At 41.0% G+C, this 8,798-nt stretch overlaps 1 long non-coding RNA gene across 2 annotated transcripts; it reads left to right on the top strand.

The window, feature by feature from the left end:
- Positions 1-1,944: 1,944 nt before the first annotated feature.
- Positions 1,945-8,023, top strand: LOC148852861 (uncharacterized). Of its 2 annotated transcripts, XR_016099821.1 has the most exons (3): positions 1,945-2,655; positions 2,977-3,375; positions 7,805-8,023. It is a non-coding gene; the product is annotated as an uncharacterized LOC148852861 (long non-coding RNA). The 2 variants fall into 2 exon arrangements; XR_016099822.1 differs by lacking the exon at positions 7,805-8,023 and having other exon boundaries at positions 1,998-2,655; positions 2,977-3,689.
- The last annotated feature ends 775 nt before the right edge of the window (positions 8,024-8,798 follow it).

Below are 8,798 nucleotides of genomic sequence, written 5' to 3'. Positions count from 1 at the left end.
AATCCGGTTTTAAAAACAGTGGATACAACGACACTCTTAATAGGTAAGTATATTAGGGCACAACACCCAAGGTGAGACCTTTACACTAGCTTTCAAACTCTCTACATTATTCTCGTACTCACTTAAGTTCTTTAACTCGTATGGCTACTATCAGCTCAGCCTAACCAATTTGACTTAGTCGACCACCACTTTCTTAACTGGCTTAAGAATTGGATTGCTCCTTCCTAGGGAGCCACCTCAGGGTCTCTACATTTATATACACAGGTAGTCAGACCAACTCAACAACTTCACCTACTACTCGTCCACCTCGAGCATTAGTATTTAAATTATTTTTATTTTGGACAACATATAATTTGCAAGACAGCTTCTTAGGTTGTGTATGAATGCAATGTAAATGTACTTTTACATTATTTTGGTTTAAAAGTTAGGATAAATTTTTTAAATTATCTTTATGGTTTAGTTAATTGAATAAGGCCTTGTTTGATGATTAAGTAGTTGTTTTTAGAAGTACTTATTTTAACAACCACTAAGGTTGTTTGATAATCCACTTTTCAAATCACTAATTATATTTTTAAGCACTTATTGGGGTGGGAATGTTTGGTAAGTTACTTTTCTCATAAATGCTTATATTGATAAAAATGACAATTTTATCCCTCACTTCACTCATACATATATACAATGGTTTTCAGATGTTATAATATACATTTCAACTGTCAGTCCACGTAGACCCCCACGTGGGTTGCCATGTGGATCCAATTAATAATAATAATAATAATAATAATAAATAATCATCATCATAATAATAATAATAACAATTAATATTTACAACAACAACAACAACAACAATAACAATAATAATAATAATAAATAACTAATCATAATAGGGAAAGACGACAGAGAACAAGCCTCCAAACTGATGCAAGATGTTGACGAGTCCAACCATGGTGACGCCTTCAAGTAGCACTTTGGGATCATCTTTATTGACAACTTTGTACAGCTCCGGATCAGCGATGTTGTACTCGTTTCTTATCTGGTACTTTGTAATGGGCATTTTGTCCAAGTATCACAAACCCTAGTTTCTGAAACTGAGTCTCCACTCTAATTTCACCTCTACATTTCCGCCATTAAAAGCCCCTAAAAATTTTCATTAGGGAGGGAGAGAGAATGGCAACAGGGCCTATAGGAAATGACAATGCAATGAAGATTCCGATGCTGCTGGACCTGTTCTACATAGAAGAAAAGTTCCAACTAAAAATTGCAGTAGCAAGGAGAGAAATAGGGGAGAGATCGGGAGAGGGACTTACGAAGAGGGGCCAAGATTTGGCGACTTAAAGAAAACAAAGAAGAAAGGTTTCCAATGGTAGAGTTTGTCGGTAGGGAGGTGAGGTAGATGAAGGGGTAGAACAAGGGAGGGAGGGGTGGAAGGAAGATGATGAAGCTGAAGTCGTGAAGCATCAGATTGGGGAGGGGGGACAAGTCAGGGAAGAAGATAATGAACAATGCTTTTTGGGAGTGGGGGTATGTTAGGCATTATACAAATTTATCAGGGACTAGTTCGTCCTATTTTTTTGGAGAAAAAAAAGCCAACTTAAAGTCACTCTTCCAAAGAAGTACTTCTTTAAAAAAGAAATACTTATTTTTTACCAAACACTTAAAAAAAATACTTTTTCCCCACTTTTTTACCAAACACCCATAAATACTTAAAAACCACTTAATGTATGGTTCCATGTCTTAAAAGAAGTACTTTAAAAGTACTTATTTTAAGTGTTCTCAAACACTACCTGAGTGTACCCTTAGTGTTTGAAAATTGACTAACATTAGCCCTACTATTTCTAAATACTTCCCTTAGTGTTAACCCGTTTAAATATGCCATCATCTACTATTTCTAAATACTTCCCTTAGTGTTAACCCGTTTAAATATACCATCATGTGACCGTTGTAACTTCCAAATACCCAACCTACCCTTTTATGTCTCCAGCACTGGCACCAGCATTTGCATCAATCGTCAATGTAGATGCACGAGAATCGTTCAACGGGGTCCTCTTGGAGCTTGTTCGGACATTAACGATGCCACCGAAATTGACCAAGGGCTTGGAGATGTCATAGATTTCAATTGGAGAGAAATATTCGGCTCTGTTATAGGGTGAAATCTTTGGCTTTGTTCTAGAGTGAAATCTAAGATTTTAATTTGAGAGAAATCTTCGCCGGTGATTTCAACTTCTGAAGAGCAGTCTTCACTAAACATATAATGCTCTTCACTCTCCCCTCTTATTCGACAACCAATATTCGGCTTTGTTACTGGTCACTTTCTGCAAGACTTTTTTATATTACCCAACCGCCGATGTTGATACCATCGACGCCGGAAATAAAGACTGTGCAAGCCGACCAAGTCGACTAGCGGAGCTTCATTAGTAAATCCTTAGAGAGTTGAAACTTGCAAAGGATTGACCATTTATCCACGCTCTGCACAGCACTCAAAGCCAGAGAAGTCGATGGGAAAGTGGAAGACAGGATGGGGAAGGGAATGCTTCAATATCCTCTTCTACAAAGAAGGGGAAGAAAGTTGCGAAAGAAGTTTTGGTGAGCCGTTTATACGGGAAACCAATTCTGCTAGAAGAAGCGCGGGAACGGTGGCCAGAGAGATACGACAATAAGGTTCGACTAAGAATTCTATTTTATCTGATCTGTATTTCCAGTTTCTTATTGCCATTTTCCTTAAAAACTTCCTTCTATATTCTGGTTATATTTGTTTGTGTCTCCTCTGCATTTCGTGTCTTCTTGATCGTGACTTTTTCTTGATACGAAGCTTTTATTGTTTTATTTTTTTCCAAAAAACAAGGAAGAAAAACAGTCAGTCTGGTAGCTCTAGAGAGTAATTCTATATTGTGTTTTTTTTACTCGATACTCAGTAATCAGCTACATTTGGTATTTTTTTCATCTCTTGCTTGTTTTCAATATATGATTTTGGTTATTCAGAGAGGAGGTACTACTTGCCCGTTGCCATTACACACAAGTAGAGGTCGACGGCTGCATTTGGTTATTCAAAGATGACAGAGATACACCGAATATTGGTTGTAGAAAGTGACCGGTAACTCTCTTCTTCGGAAATACCAAGCAGCTTTACGGGGTATAGGTGAACAGTAACTCAGTAATCACTAAATATTTTCGATGCATATTTGTATGTTAATGGCCGCATGAATCTCGCTCAGTTGGGCGGCCACCGGTGATGCCGCCACGGAGATTGACGAACAAGACTTTCAAGAGAGAAGACCAGCTTGACAGATTTGATGAAGGCCAAGATGGTGCTCAGAAGTTGCAGCGAACGATGATGGTGCTTGGTCTCTGTTTTCGGGCGTTAAAACAAGGGACAAAAAGGTAATTTAATTTTGGTCTTAGGTTTAAATTAAAGAGTAAAATGGACATTTTAACTGTTCCGTTCATATTTAACGACGCTCGTAAGATTTATTCAATTGTCGAAAACAATTTTAAAATAGTAAGGGTATAGTTAGTTAATTCGCTAAACCATAAGAAATTTATCCTAAAAGTTTTGATCTGTCTAAATGGAAACTGAGGTTATCAATGTAAACGTTTACATCGTTTTTATCAAAATTAATATTTACATGAATTATTGATGTAAAATTGATGTGAGTGGAATATTAATTCGATTTTCAGTATTTTATTACACTCCATCCAAATAACTACATAACCAGACCAAAGTGTAATATAACACAGGTCCGATATTTACTTGACAAACAAACACAACCTTACGAACAAAGAAAGAACATAAAAATATACATTCTTTATTTAATTTTTATTCACAAATAATAAAATATTGCACATATCAACCAAAACAATATTACAAAGAGATGCCATAATTTTAAAAAGTGCTTCTAGCCTATAGGGGCATGCTTGCGGTCTACACCTTCATTGGGGGGTCAAGTGCCCATATAAATCATGACTTGGGAGGTCAAGTGCCCATAAAATTCTTAGGTGTTCATTTACTAACCCTTATCATATATCTTGGGAACTCATAGTCGTATCAGTGATAAATTGGCACAAATTGACCACATATGCATTTATAACTTTTCTTGTTTTCAAAAATAAAAAAAATGATCTCAATCCTAAATTACCAATTAGCTGTCAAGTGACCATGCTCCTCTCCATACTAGGGTGACATATGCTTATAATGTATGTTATGATGCTTAGGCCATAATTTGCTAGAAACCACTAGTTGATGCAACCTACTAGACCCTTTCAACATCTCTTTTATTTAAGAAGGCCCATTCTAAATAGCAAATTGAAACCACATTTGGTCATGCCACAATCCATAAACTCTAGATTGGACAACTGTGCAGTAGCAAAATGAAACCAAAAGGCATTCAATAAGGTAATAATGTTAGACCAATTTCCAAAATCTCATTGATTAATCAAGTAGTCAGCTAGACATAGAAATGATACTACGGCTGTTCGGGTCATGGTCGAGCTGGCTCTGGGTGCACGTGGCTGTTCAATCACTTCAGCCACGTTAATATTGTGCCACCACATCCACGGCCTACCTCGACTCTGTGGCTACGACAGCACCAAGCTACCTTTGTGGTCCCAACCTTATCGCCCCAGCCACATCGACTCCATGTCATGCGGATAAGCATGACCAAGACAGGAGAGCGGATGGGGACAAACCCACTGGGGATTAGGTCTCATCTTGAAGACCTTGATAGTTGACCTCATCCCAACAGCCCTGAAAGCCTAATATGATCAGGACACGGATCTTCAGCTATAAAAAGGTACTCCCTACTCGAGGTAAGAGATCCAACTTCTAGTTCTTATACCGTTATACTGCTCGGAACAACACTATTCTCCAACTGCTCGACTCGACTACCTACTACCCTCTACTGACTTGAGCGTCAAAGTATCTATTCGGGGATAACTCCTTGGACCATTAACATTTTCTTGTTCGCAGATCTCATTGCGTGACTTTTTCCTTCCACCTCGGCTCTGCCCTATTGGCAAAGACTATCTGACTCTGACCTCGATTCTTGCACTACCTAGGACTGAGCAGCATTAGATTGGTGCCGTCTGTGGGAAAGACACAAAAAGCCTTTCATAAATGTCTCTCACCGTGCAGTCAAGAAGCAATCAAGATGCCAAGAAATCACTCTGAGCATTCAATAGGCCGATCCCCATCTCGGGAATCTTGCCCCAAGGACCCCAAAAAGCGTCGGTCAAATAAGAAGGGAGCATGGTTCGGTCAAGAAAAGCAAGAAACAGCAAGAAGGTCTGTCTCCTCCGCTCGCTCTTGCGAACCCAACAACCATATTAGAACTTACCAGACTACACGGATTCTGGCCAAGGAACGGCTCAACAAACGGACACCGCCCCAGGTGGTCTCTATCACCTAGTCAAGTTTGGTTAATGACTGCCCAGTGCGGCTCAAGAAAGAAAAGTTCACACACGTTGTGGTTCTAGATGACAGGGACACAGAGATTTGGGAGCTCCAACAACAGTTGACCAAGTTGGAGCATAGCCAGGCTCAAAGGAGTGCGGCACCGCCCGTCGATCAGCCCATGCAACCAATTGGCCCACCCGTCAAAGAGCCATCTTTCGTCCAAGAGGTCATGGACGAGATTCCCCCTGTAGGATGGCAGGCACCACAGTTTGACAAGTACGATGGGAATACCAATTTTGATGACCACATTGAAGCACTCAAAGCCCAAATGATGTTGCATGGTTCATCTGAGGGCTTGATGTGCAAAGCACTTGTGGTCACCCTCAAAGGCCCGACCCTAACTTGATACTCAACTCTTCCCCCTCGCTCCATAGTATCATGGGAGTAGCTAGAGAGCCAGTTTCTGGCACAATTCATGGCAAGCCAGAAACATTGGAAGACTTCGGCCAACCTCATGTAGGTGCAGCAGAGGAAGACCGAATCACTCAAAGACCACTTGGCAAGATTCAACACCGAAGCTCTGTAGGTTTGGAACCTGAACCAGTATGTGGTCGTCACAGCCATACAACATGGACTCGAACCCTCTCTGTTCAATTTCTCCATATCTAAGGATCCTCTTCAAACACTGGCCGCATTGATGAGCCACACCCAGAAATACATCAACGCGGAGGAAGCTCAAGCATAGCTAAGAGATGAGGAGGAGCGGCCTGACAGAAAGAGAAGGGACGCCGAGGATTGAAAGACAGCGAGGGGCCGAGAAAACAAGTGATAGGACCGCCGACTAGAGAAGAGGCTGAACACAGTGCCGCTAACTGCTCTACGGTCTGAAATCCTGACCCAAATTTGAGACAGCAAGTATGTCCTGTGGCCCAAAAAAATGAAGACCCAAGCCAAGAAGAGAAGTCGTGGCAAGTACTACGACTTTCATCGAGACCACGACCACGAGACTGACAACTGTCTCAATCTCAAGCACCACCTTGAAGACCTAATCAAGTGCGGCTACTTGGCGGGGTTTGTTGACATAAAAGAGGAAAACCCTCCTCAGACAGAACCTTACCCTACCCCAGGTCGAGTTCCCCCAGCCGGAGTTATAAAAGTGATCTCGGGAGGAATGGCTTCTGGAGGGGAGAACATCTCGAGCAGGAAGAGGTATGCCTGCTTGATGGAGACCAACAACAAGGAGCCGAAAAAGAAACAAGAAGAGACGGTCACATTCACTGAAGACAATCTCTAGGGGGTCCAAACCCCACATGACAATGCCCTGGTGATCACGGCTGAAATCGCAAACTATGAAGTTTGGCGCATCTTGGTAGACACTAGGAGCTCAGCCGACGTTCTTTTCGAAGACACATTTGACCAACTCAGCATCGACAAAGATCGTCTCACACCAGTCAACACTCACCTGAAGGGCCTTGATAACTCTGCATTTTGATGCCTTAAGGGCATCAATTCAGGGGTATTTTCGGCCTTAGAATAGTCAAGATGTGCTTTTTTCCTAGTTGATTTCAGTATTGTGACCTCTGAGGGTCCTTGTGCAAATTTTGTAGAAAACTTGGGAGGTTTCATGGCTGAAATGCAATTTTTAGGAAGTCGGTTTGAAGTCTAGCTGAGAGGGGGTGTTTTTGTGAAAAACTGAAAACAGGAGGGTGCCTCCTATCTGCTAAACCCAGTTTGGCGTCCCTCCTACTATATTAGCATGCTCCCCATGCCTTAGCAAACCCTAGGGCGCCTTTTAACCTATTCTTTTCATCCTTAGCAAACCCTAGCCGCCCCTAGCTATTTAATCTCCACACTCTACCCTTTCTAATCTCCACCATCCATTCTAGGGCACTCTCCTTTTAGCATTCTAACCCTAGGAAGCCACCTAACTTCTAATATTCACCATTCAACCGTTAGCCATTAAATCACAACCCTACATAATATTGGGCTACCTCACCTTCTATTCTTAGCTTTAGGATCACCCCAAAACCATCCTAACCCTCCATTGGAAACCCTAGGGCGCCCATAACTTTCCTAAAACCCAGCTACTGCCCCCTTCTTTCTCTCTAATCCCAGTTGTGTTCGCCCTTCTTTATAAAAAGGATCCAAGATATCCTGAGAAAGGGATGGATTTTGCCCCCAGGTAAGACGGAAGGCTGATATTGAGAAGTTCAAGGGTAGAGGAAGAGGAGGATGCCCAGGCAAGAGGAGGGGTTCCTACTTGTAGTTTGCCAACACCACTACTGCCACCTCTGGAATCAGACCCTAACCACTTTTACTTTATTTTAGTTATAATTTATGTTCTTTCAATTCCAATTTCGTTATTTACTTTCCGCAATTTATTTTCATTCCATTTTATCTTCGTTTTATTTTCTACAGATTTACAATTCGGCCAGGTAAGACGGAAGGCCTAGCTCGAGAAGTTTGAAGGTCAAATGAGAGATCCGAAGACTACTACCTCTGATCGGATTATAGATTTTTATTTCATTTCTTTTGTTAATTTATTTTTGTATTTATTTATGTTTCTACACTTTTAACTTTCATTACTGTTCGAATTCTATATTTTTTCTAGTTTAATTAATTAACTTTTATATTTCTATAACTCCCTCTTATGTTCTCTTGTCTGGATTTGAGTACATATTAATTTTTCCAAGTACATGCGGGCAACAGATTTTTCCAACCCAATGCTAACTCATTCTTTAGCCCATATCACCCTGGGTGGGAAAATCAGCCCAGACGTGCACTCTCAATGGTCTAAAGCCCAAATCACTGGGAGTACAATGAATACCCTAGGACTCAACCAGTTCAACTATGTCAAACCCACTCACAGTCCCAACAATATCATCATCTATATAATTCCATGGCCCAGCAATTTCAGAGGCCACAAGTACAGTCAATTCCAATAGAAGTATCCTAGGAACCAACCGGCCCAACCATACCAAGCCTACCCACAACTTCCTCAAACCCATACAGTAGATGATTAATTCATGCAACTTCAGCAACTGATCCTAAATCAACAGCAATCCATCGATAGATTAGAGAGCCAAATAGGACAACTAGCCGAAGCCAAGAAGAGGAGAGGATTAGGGCAATTACCAAGTCAACCAGATGCGAACCCTAGAAATCAGCTATCGGGTTTTTCTCCAAAGCAAATTCAACCACCTCCTAAGGACCCTCAGCTTGAAAATACCAAGGCTATTACAACCTTAAGGAGTGAGAGGATTTTAGAGGACCCATGTGAGAAAAAGATTGAAGAAGAAGAAGAGGAGCAAGAAGACCATAAGTTAAGGGGGGAAGAAATAGGAAAGAAAAACTTAGAAGAATAGTCCATAATGAACCAAATCGTAGTTCCCTTTCCAACTGCACTCATAGT

The sequence above is a fragment of the Nelumbo lutea genome, chromosome 5 (genome assembly GCF_056320005.1).
Source record: "Nelumbo lutea isolate HS-2025 chromosome 5, American lotus-T2T, whole genome shotgun sequence".
NCBI classification, from domain to species: Eukaryota; Viridiplantae; Streptophyta; class Magnoliopsida; order Proteales; family Nelumbonaceae; genus Nelumbo; species Nelumbo lutea.
Note: the sequence above shows the minus strand (reverse complement) of the source record. Positions and strands in the feature narration are given on the sequence as shown.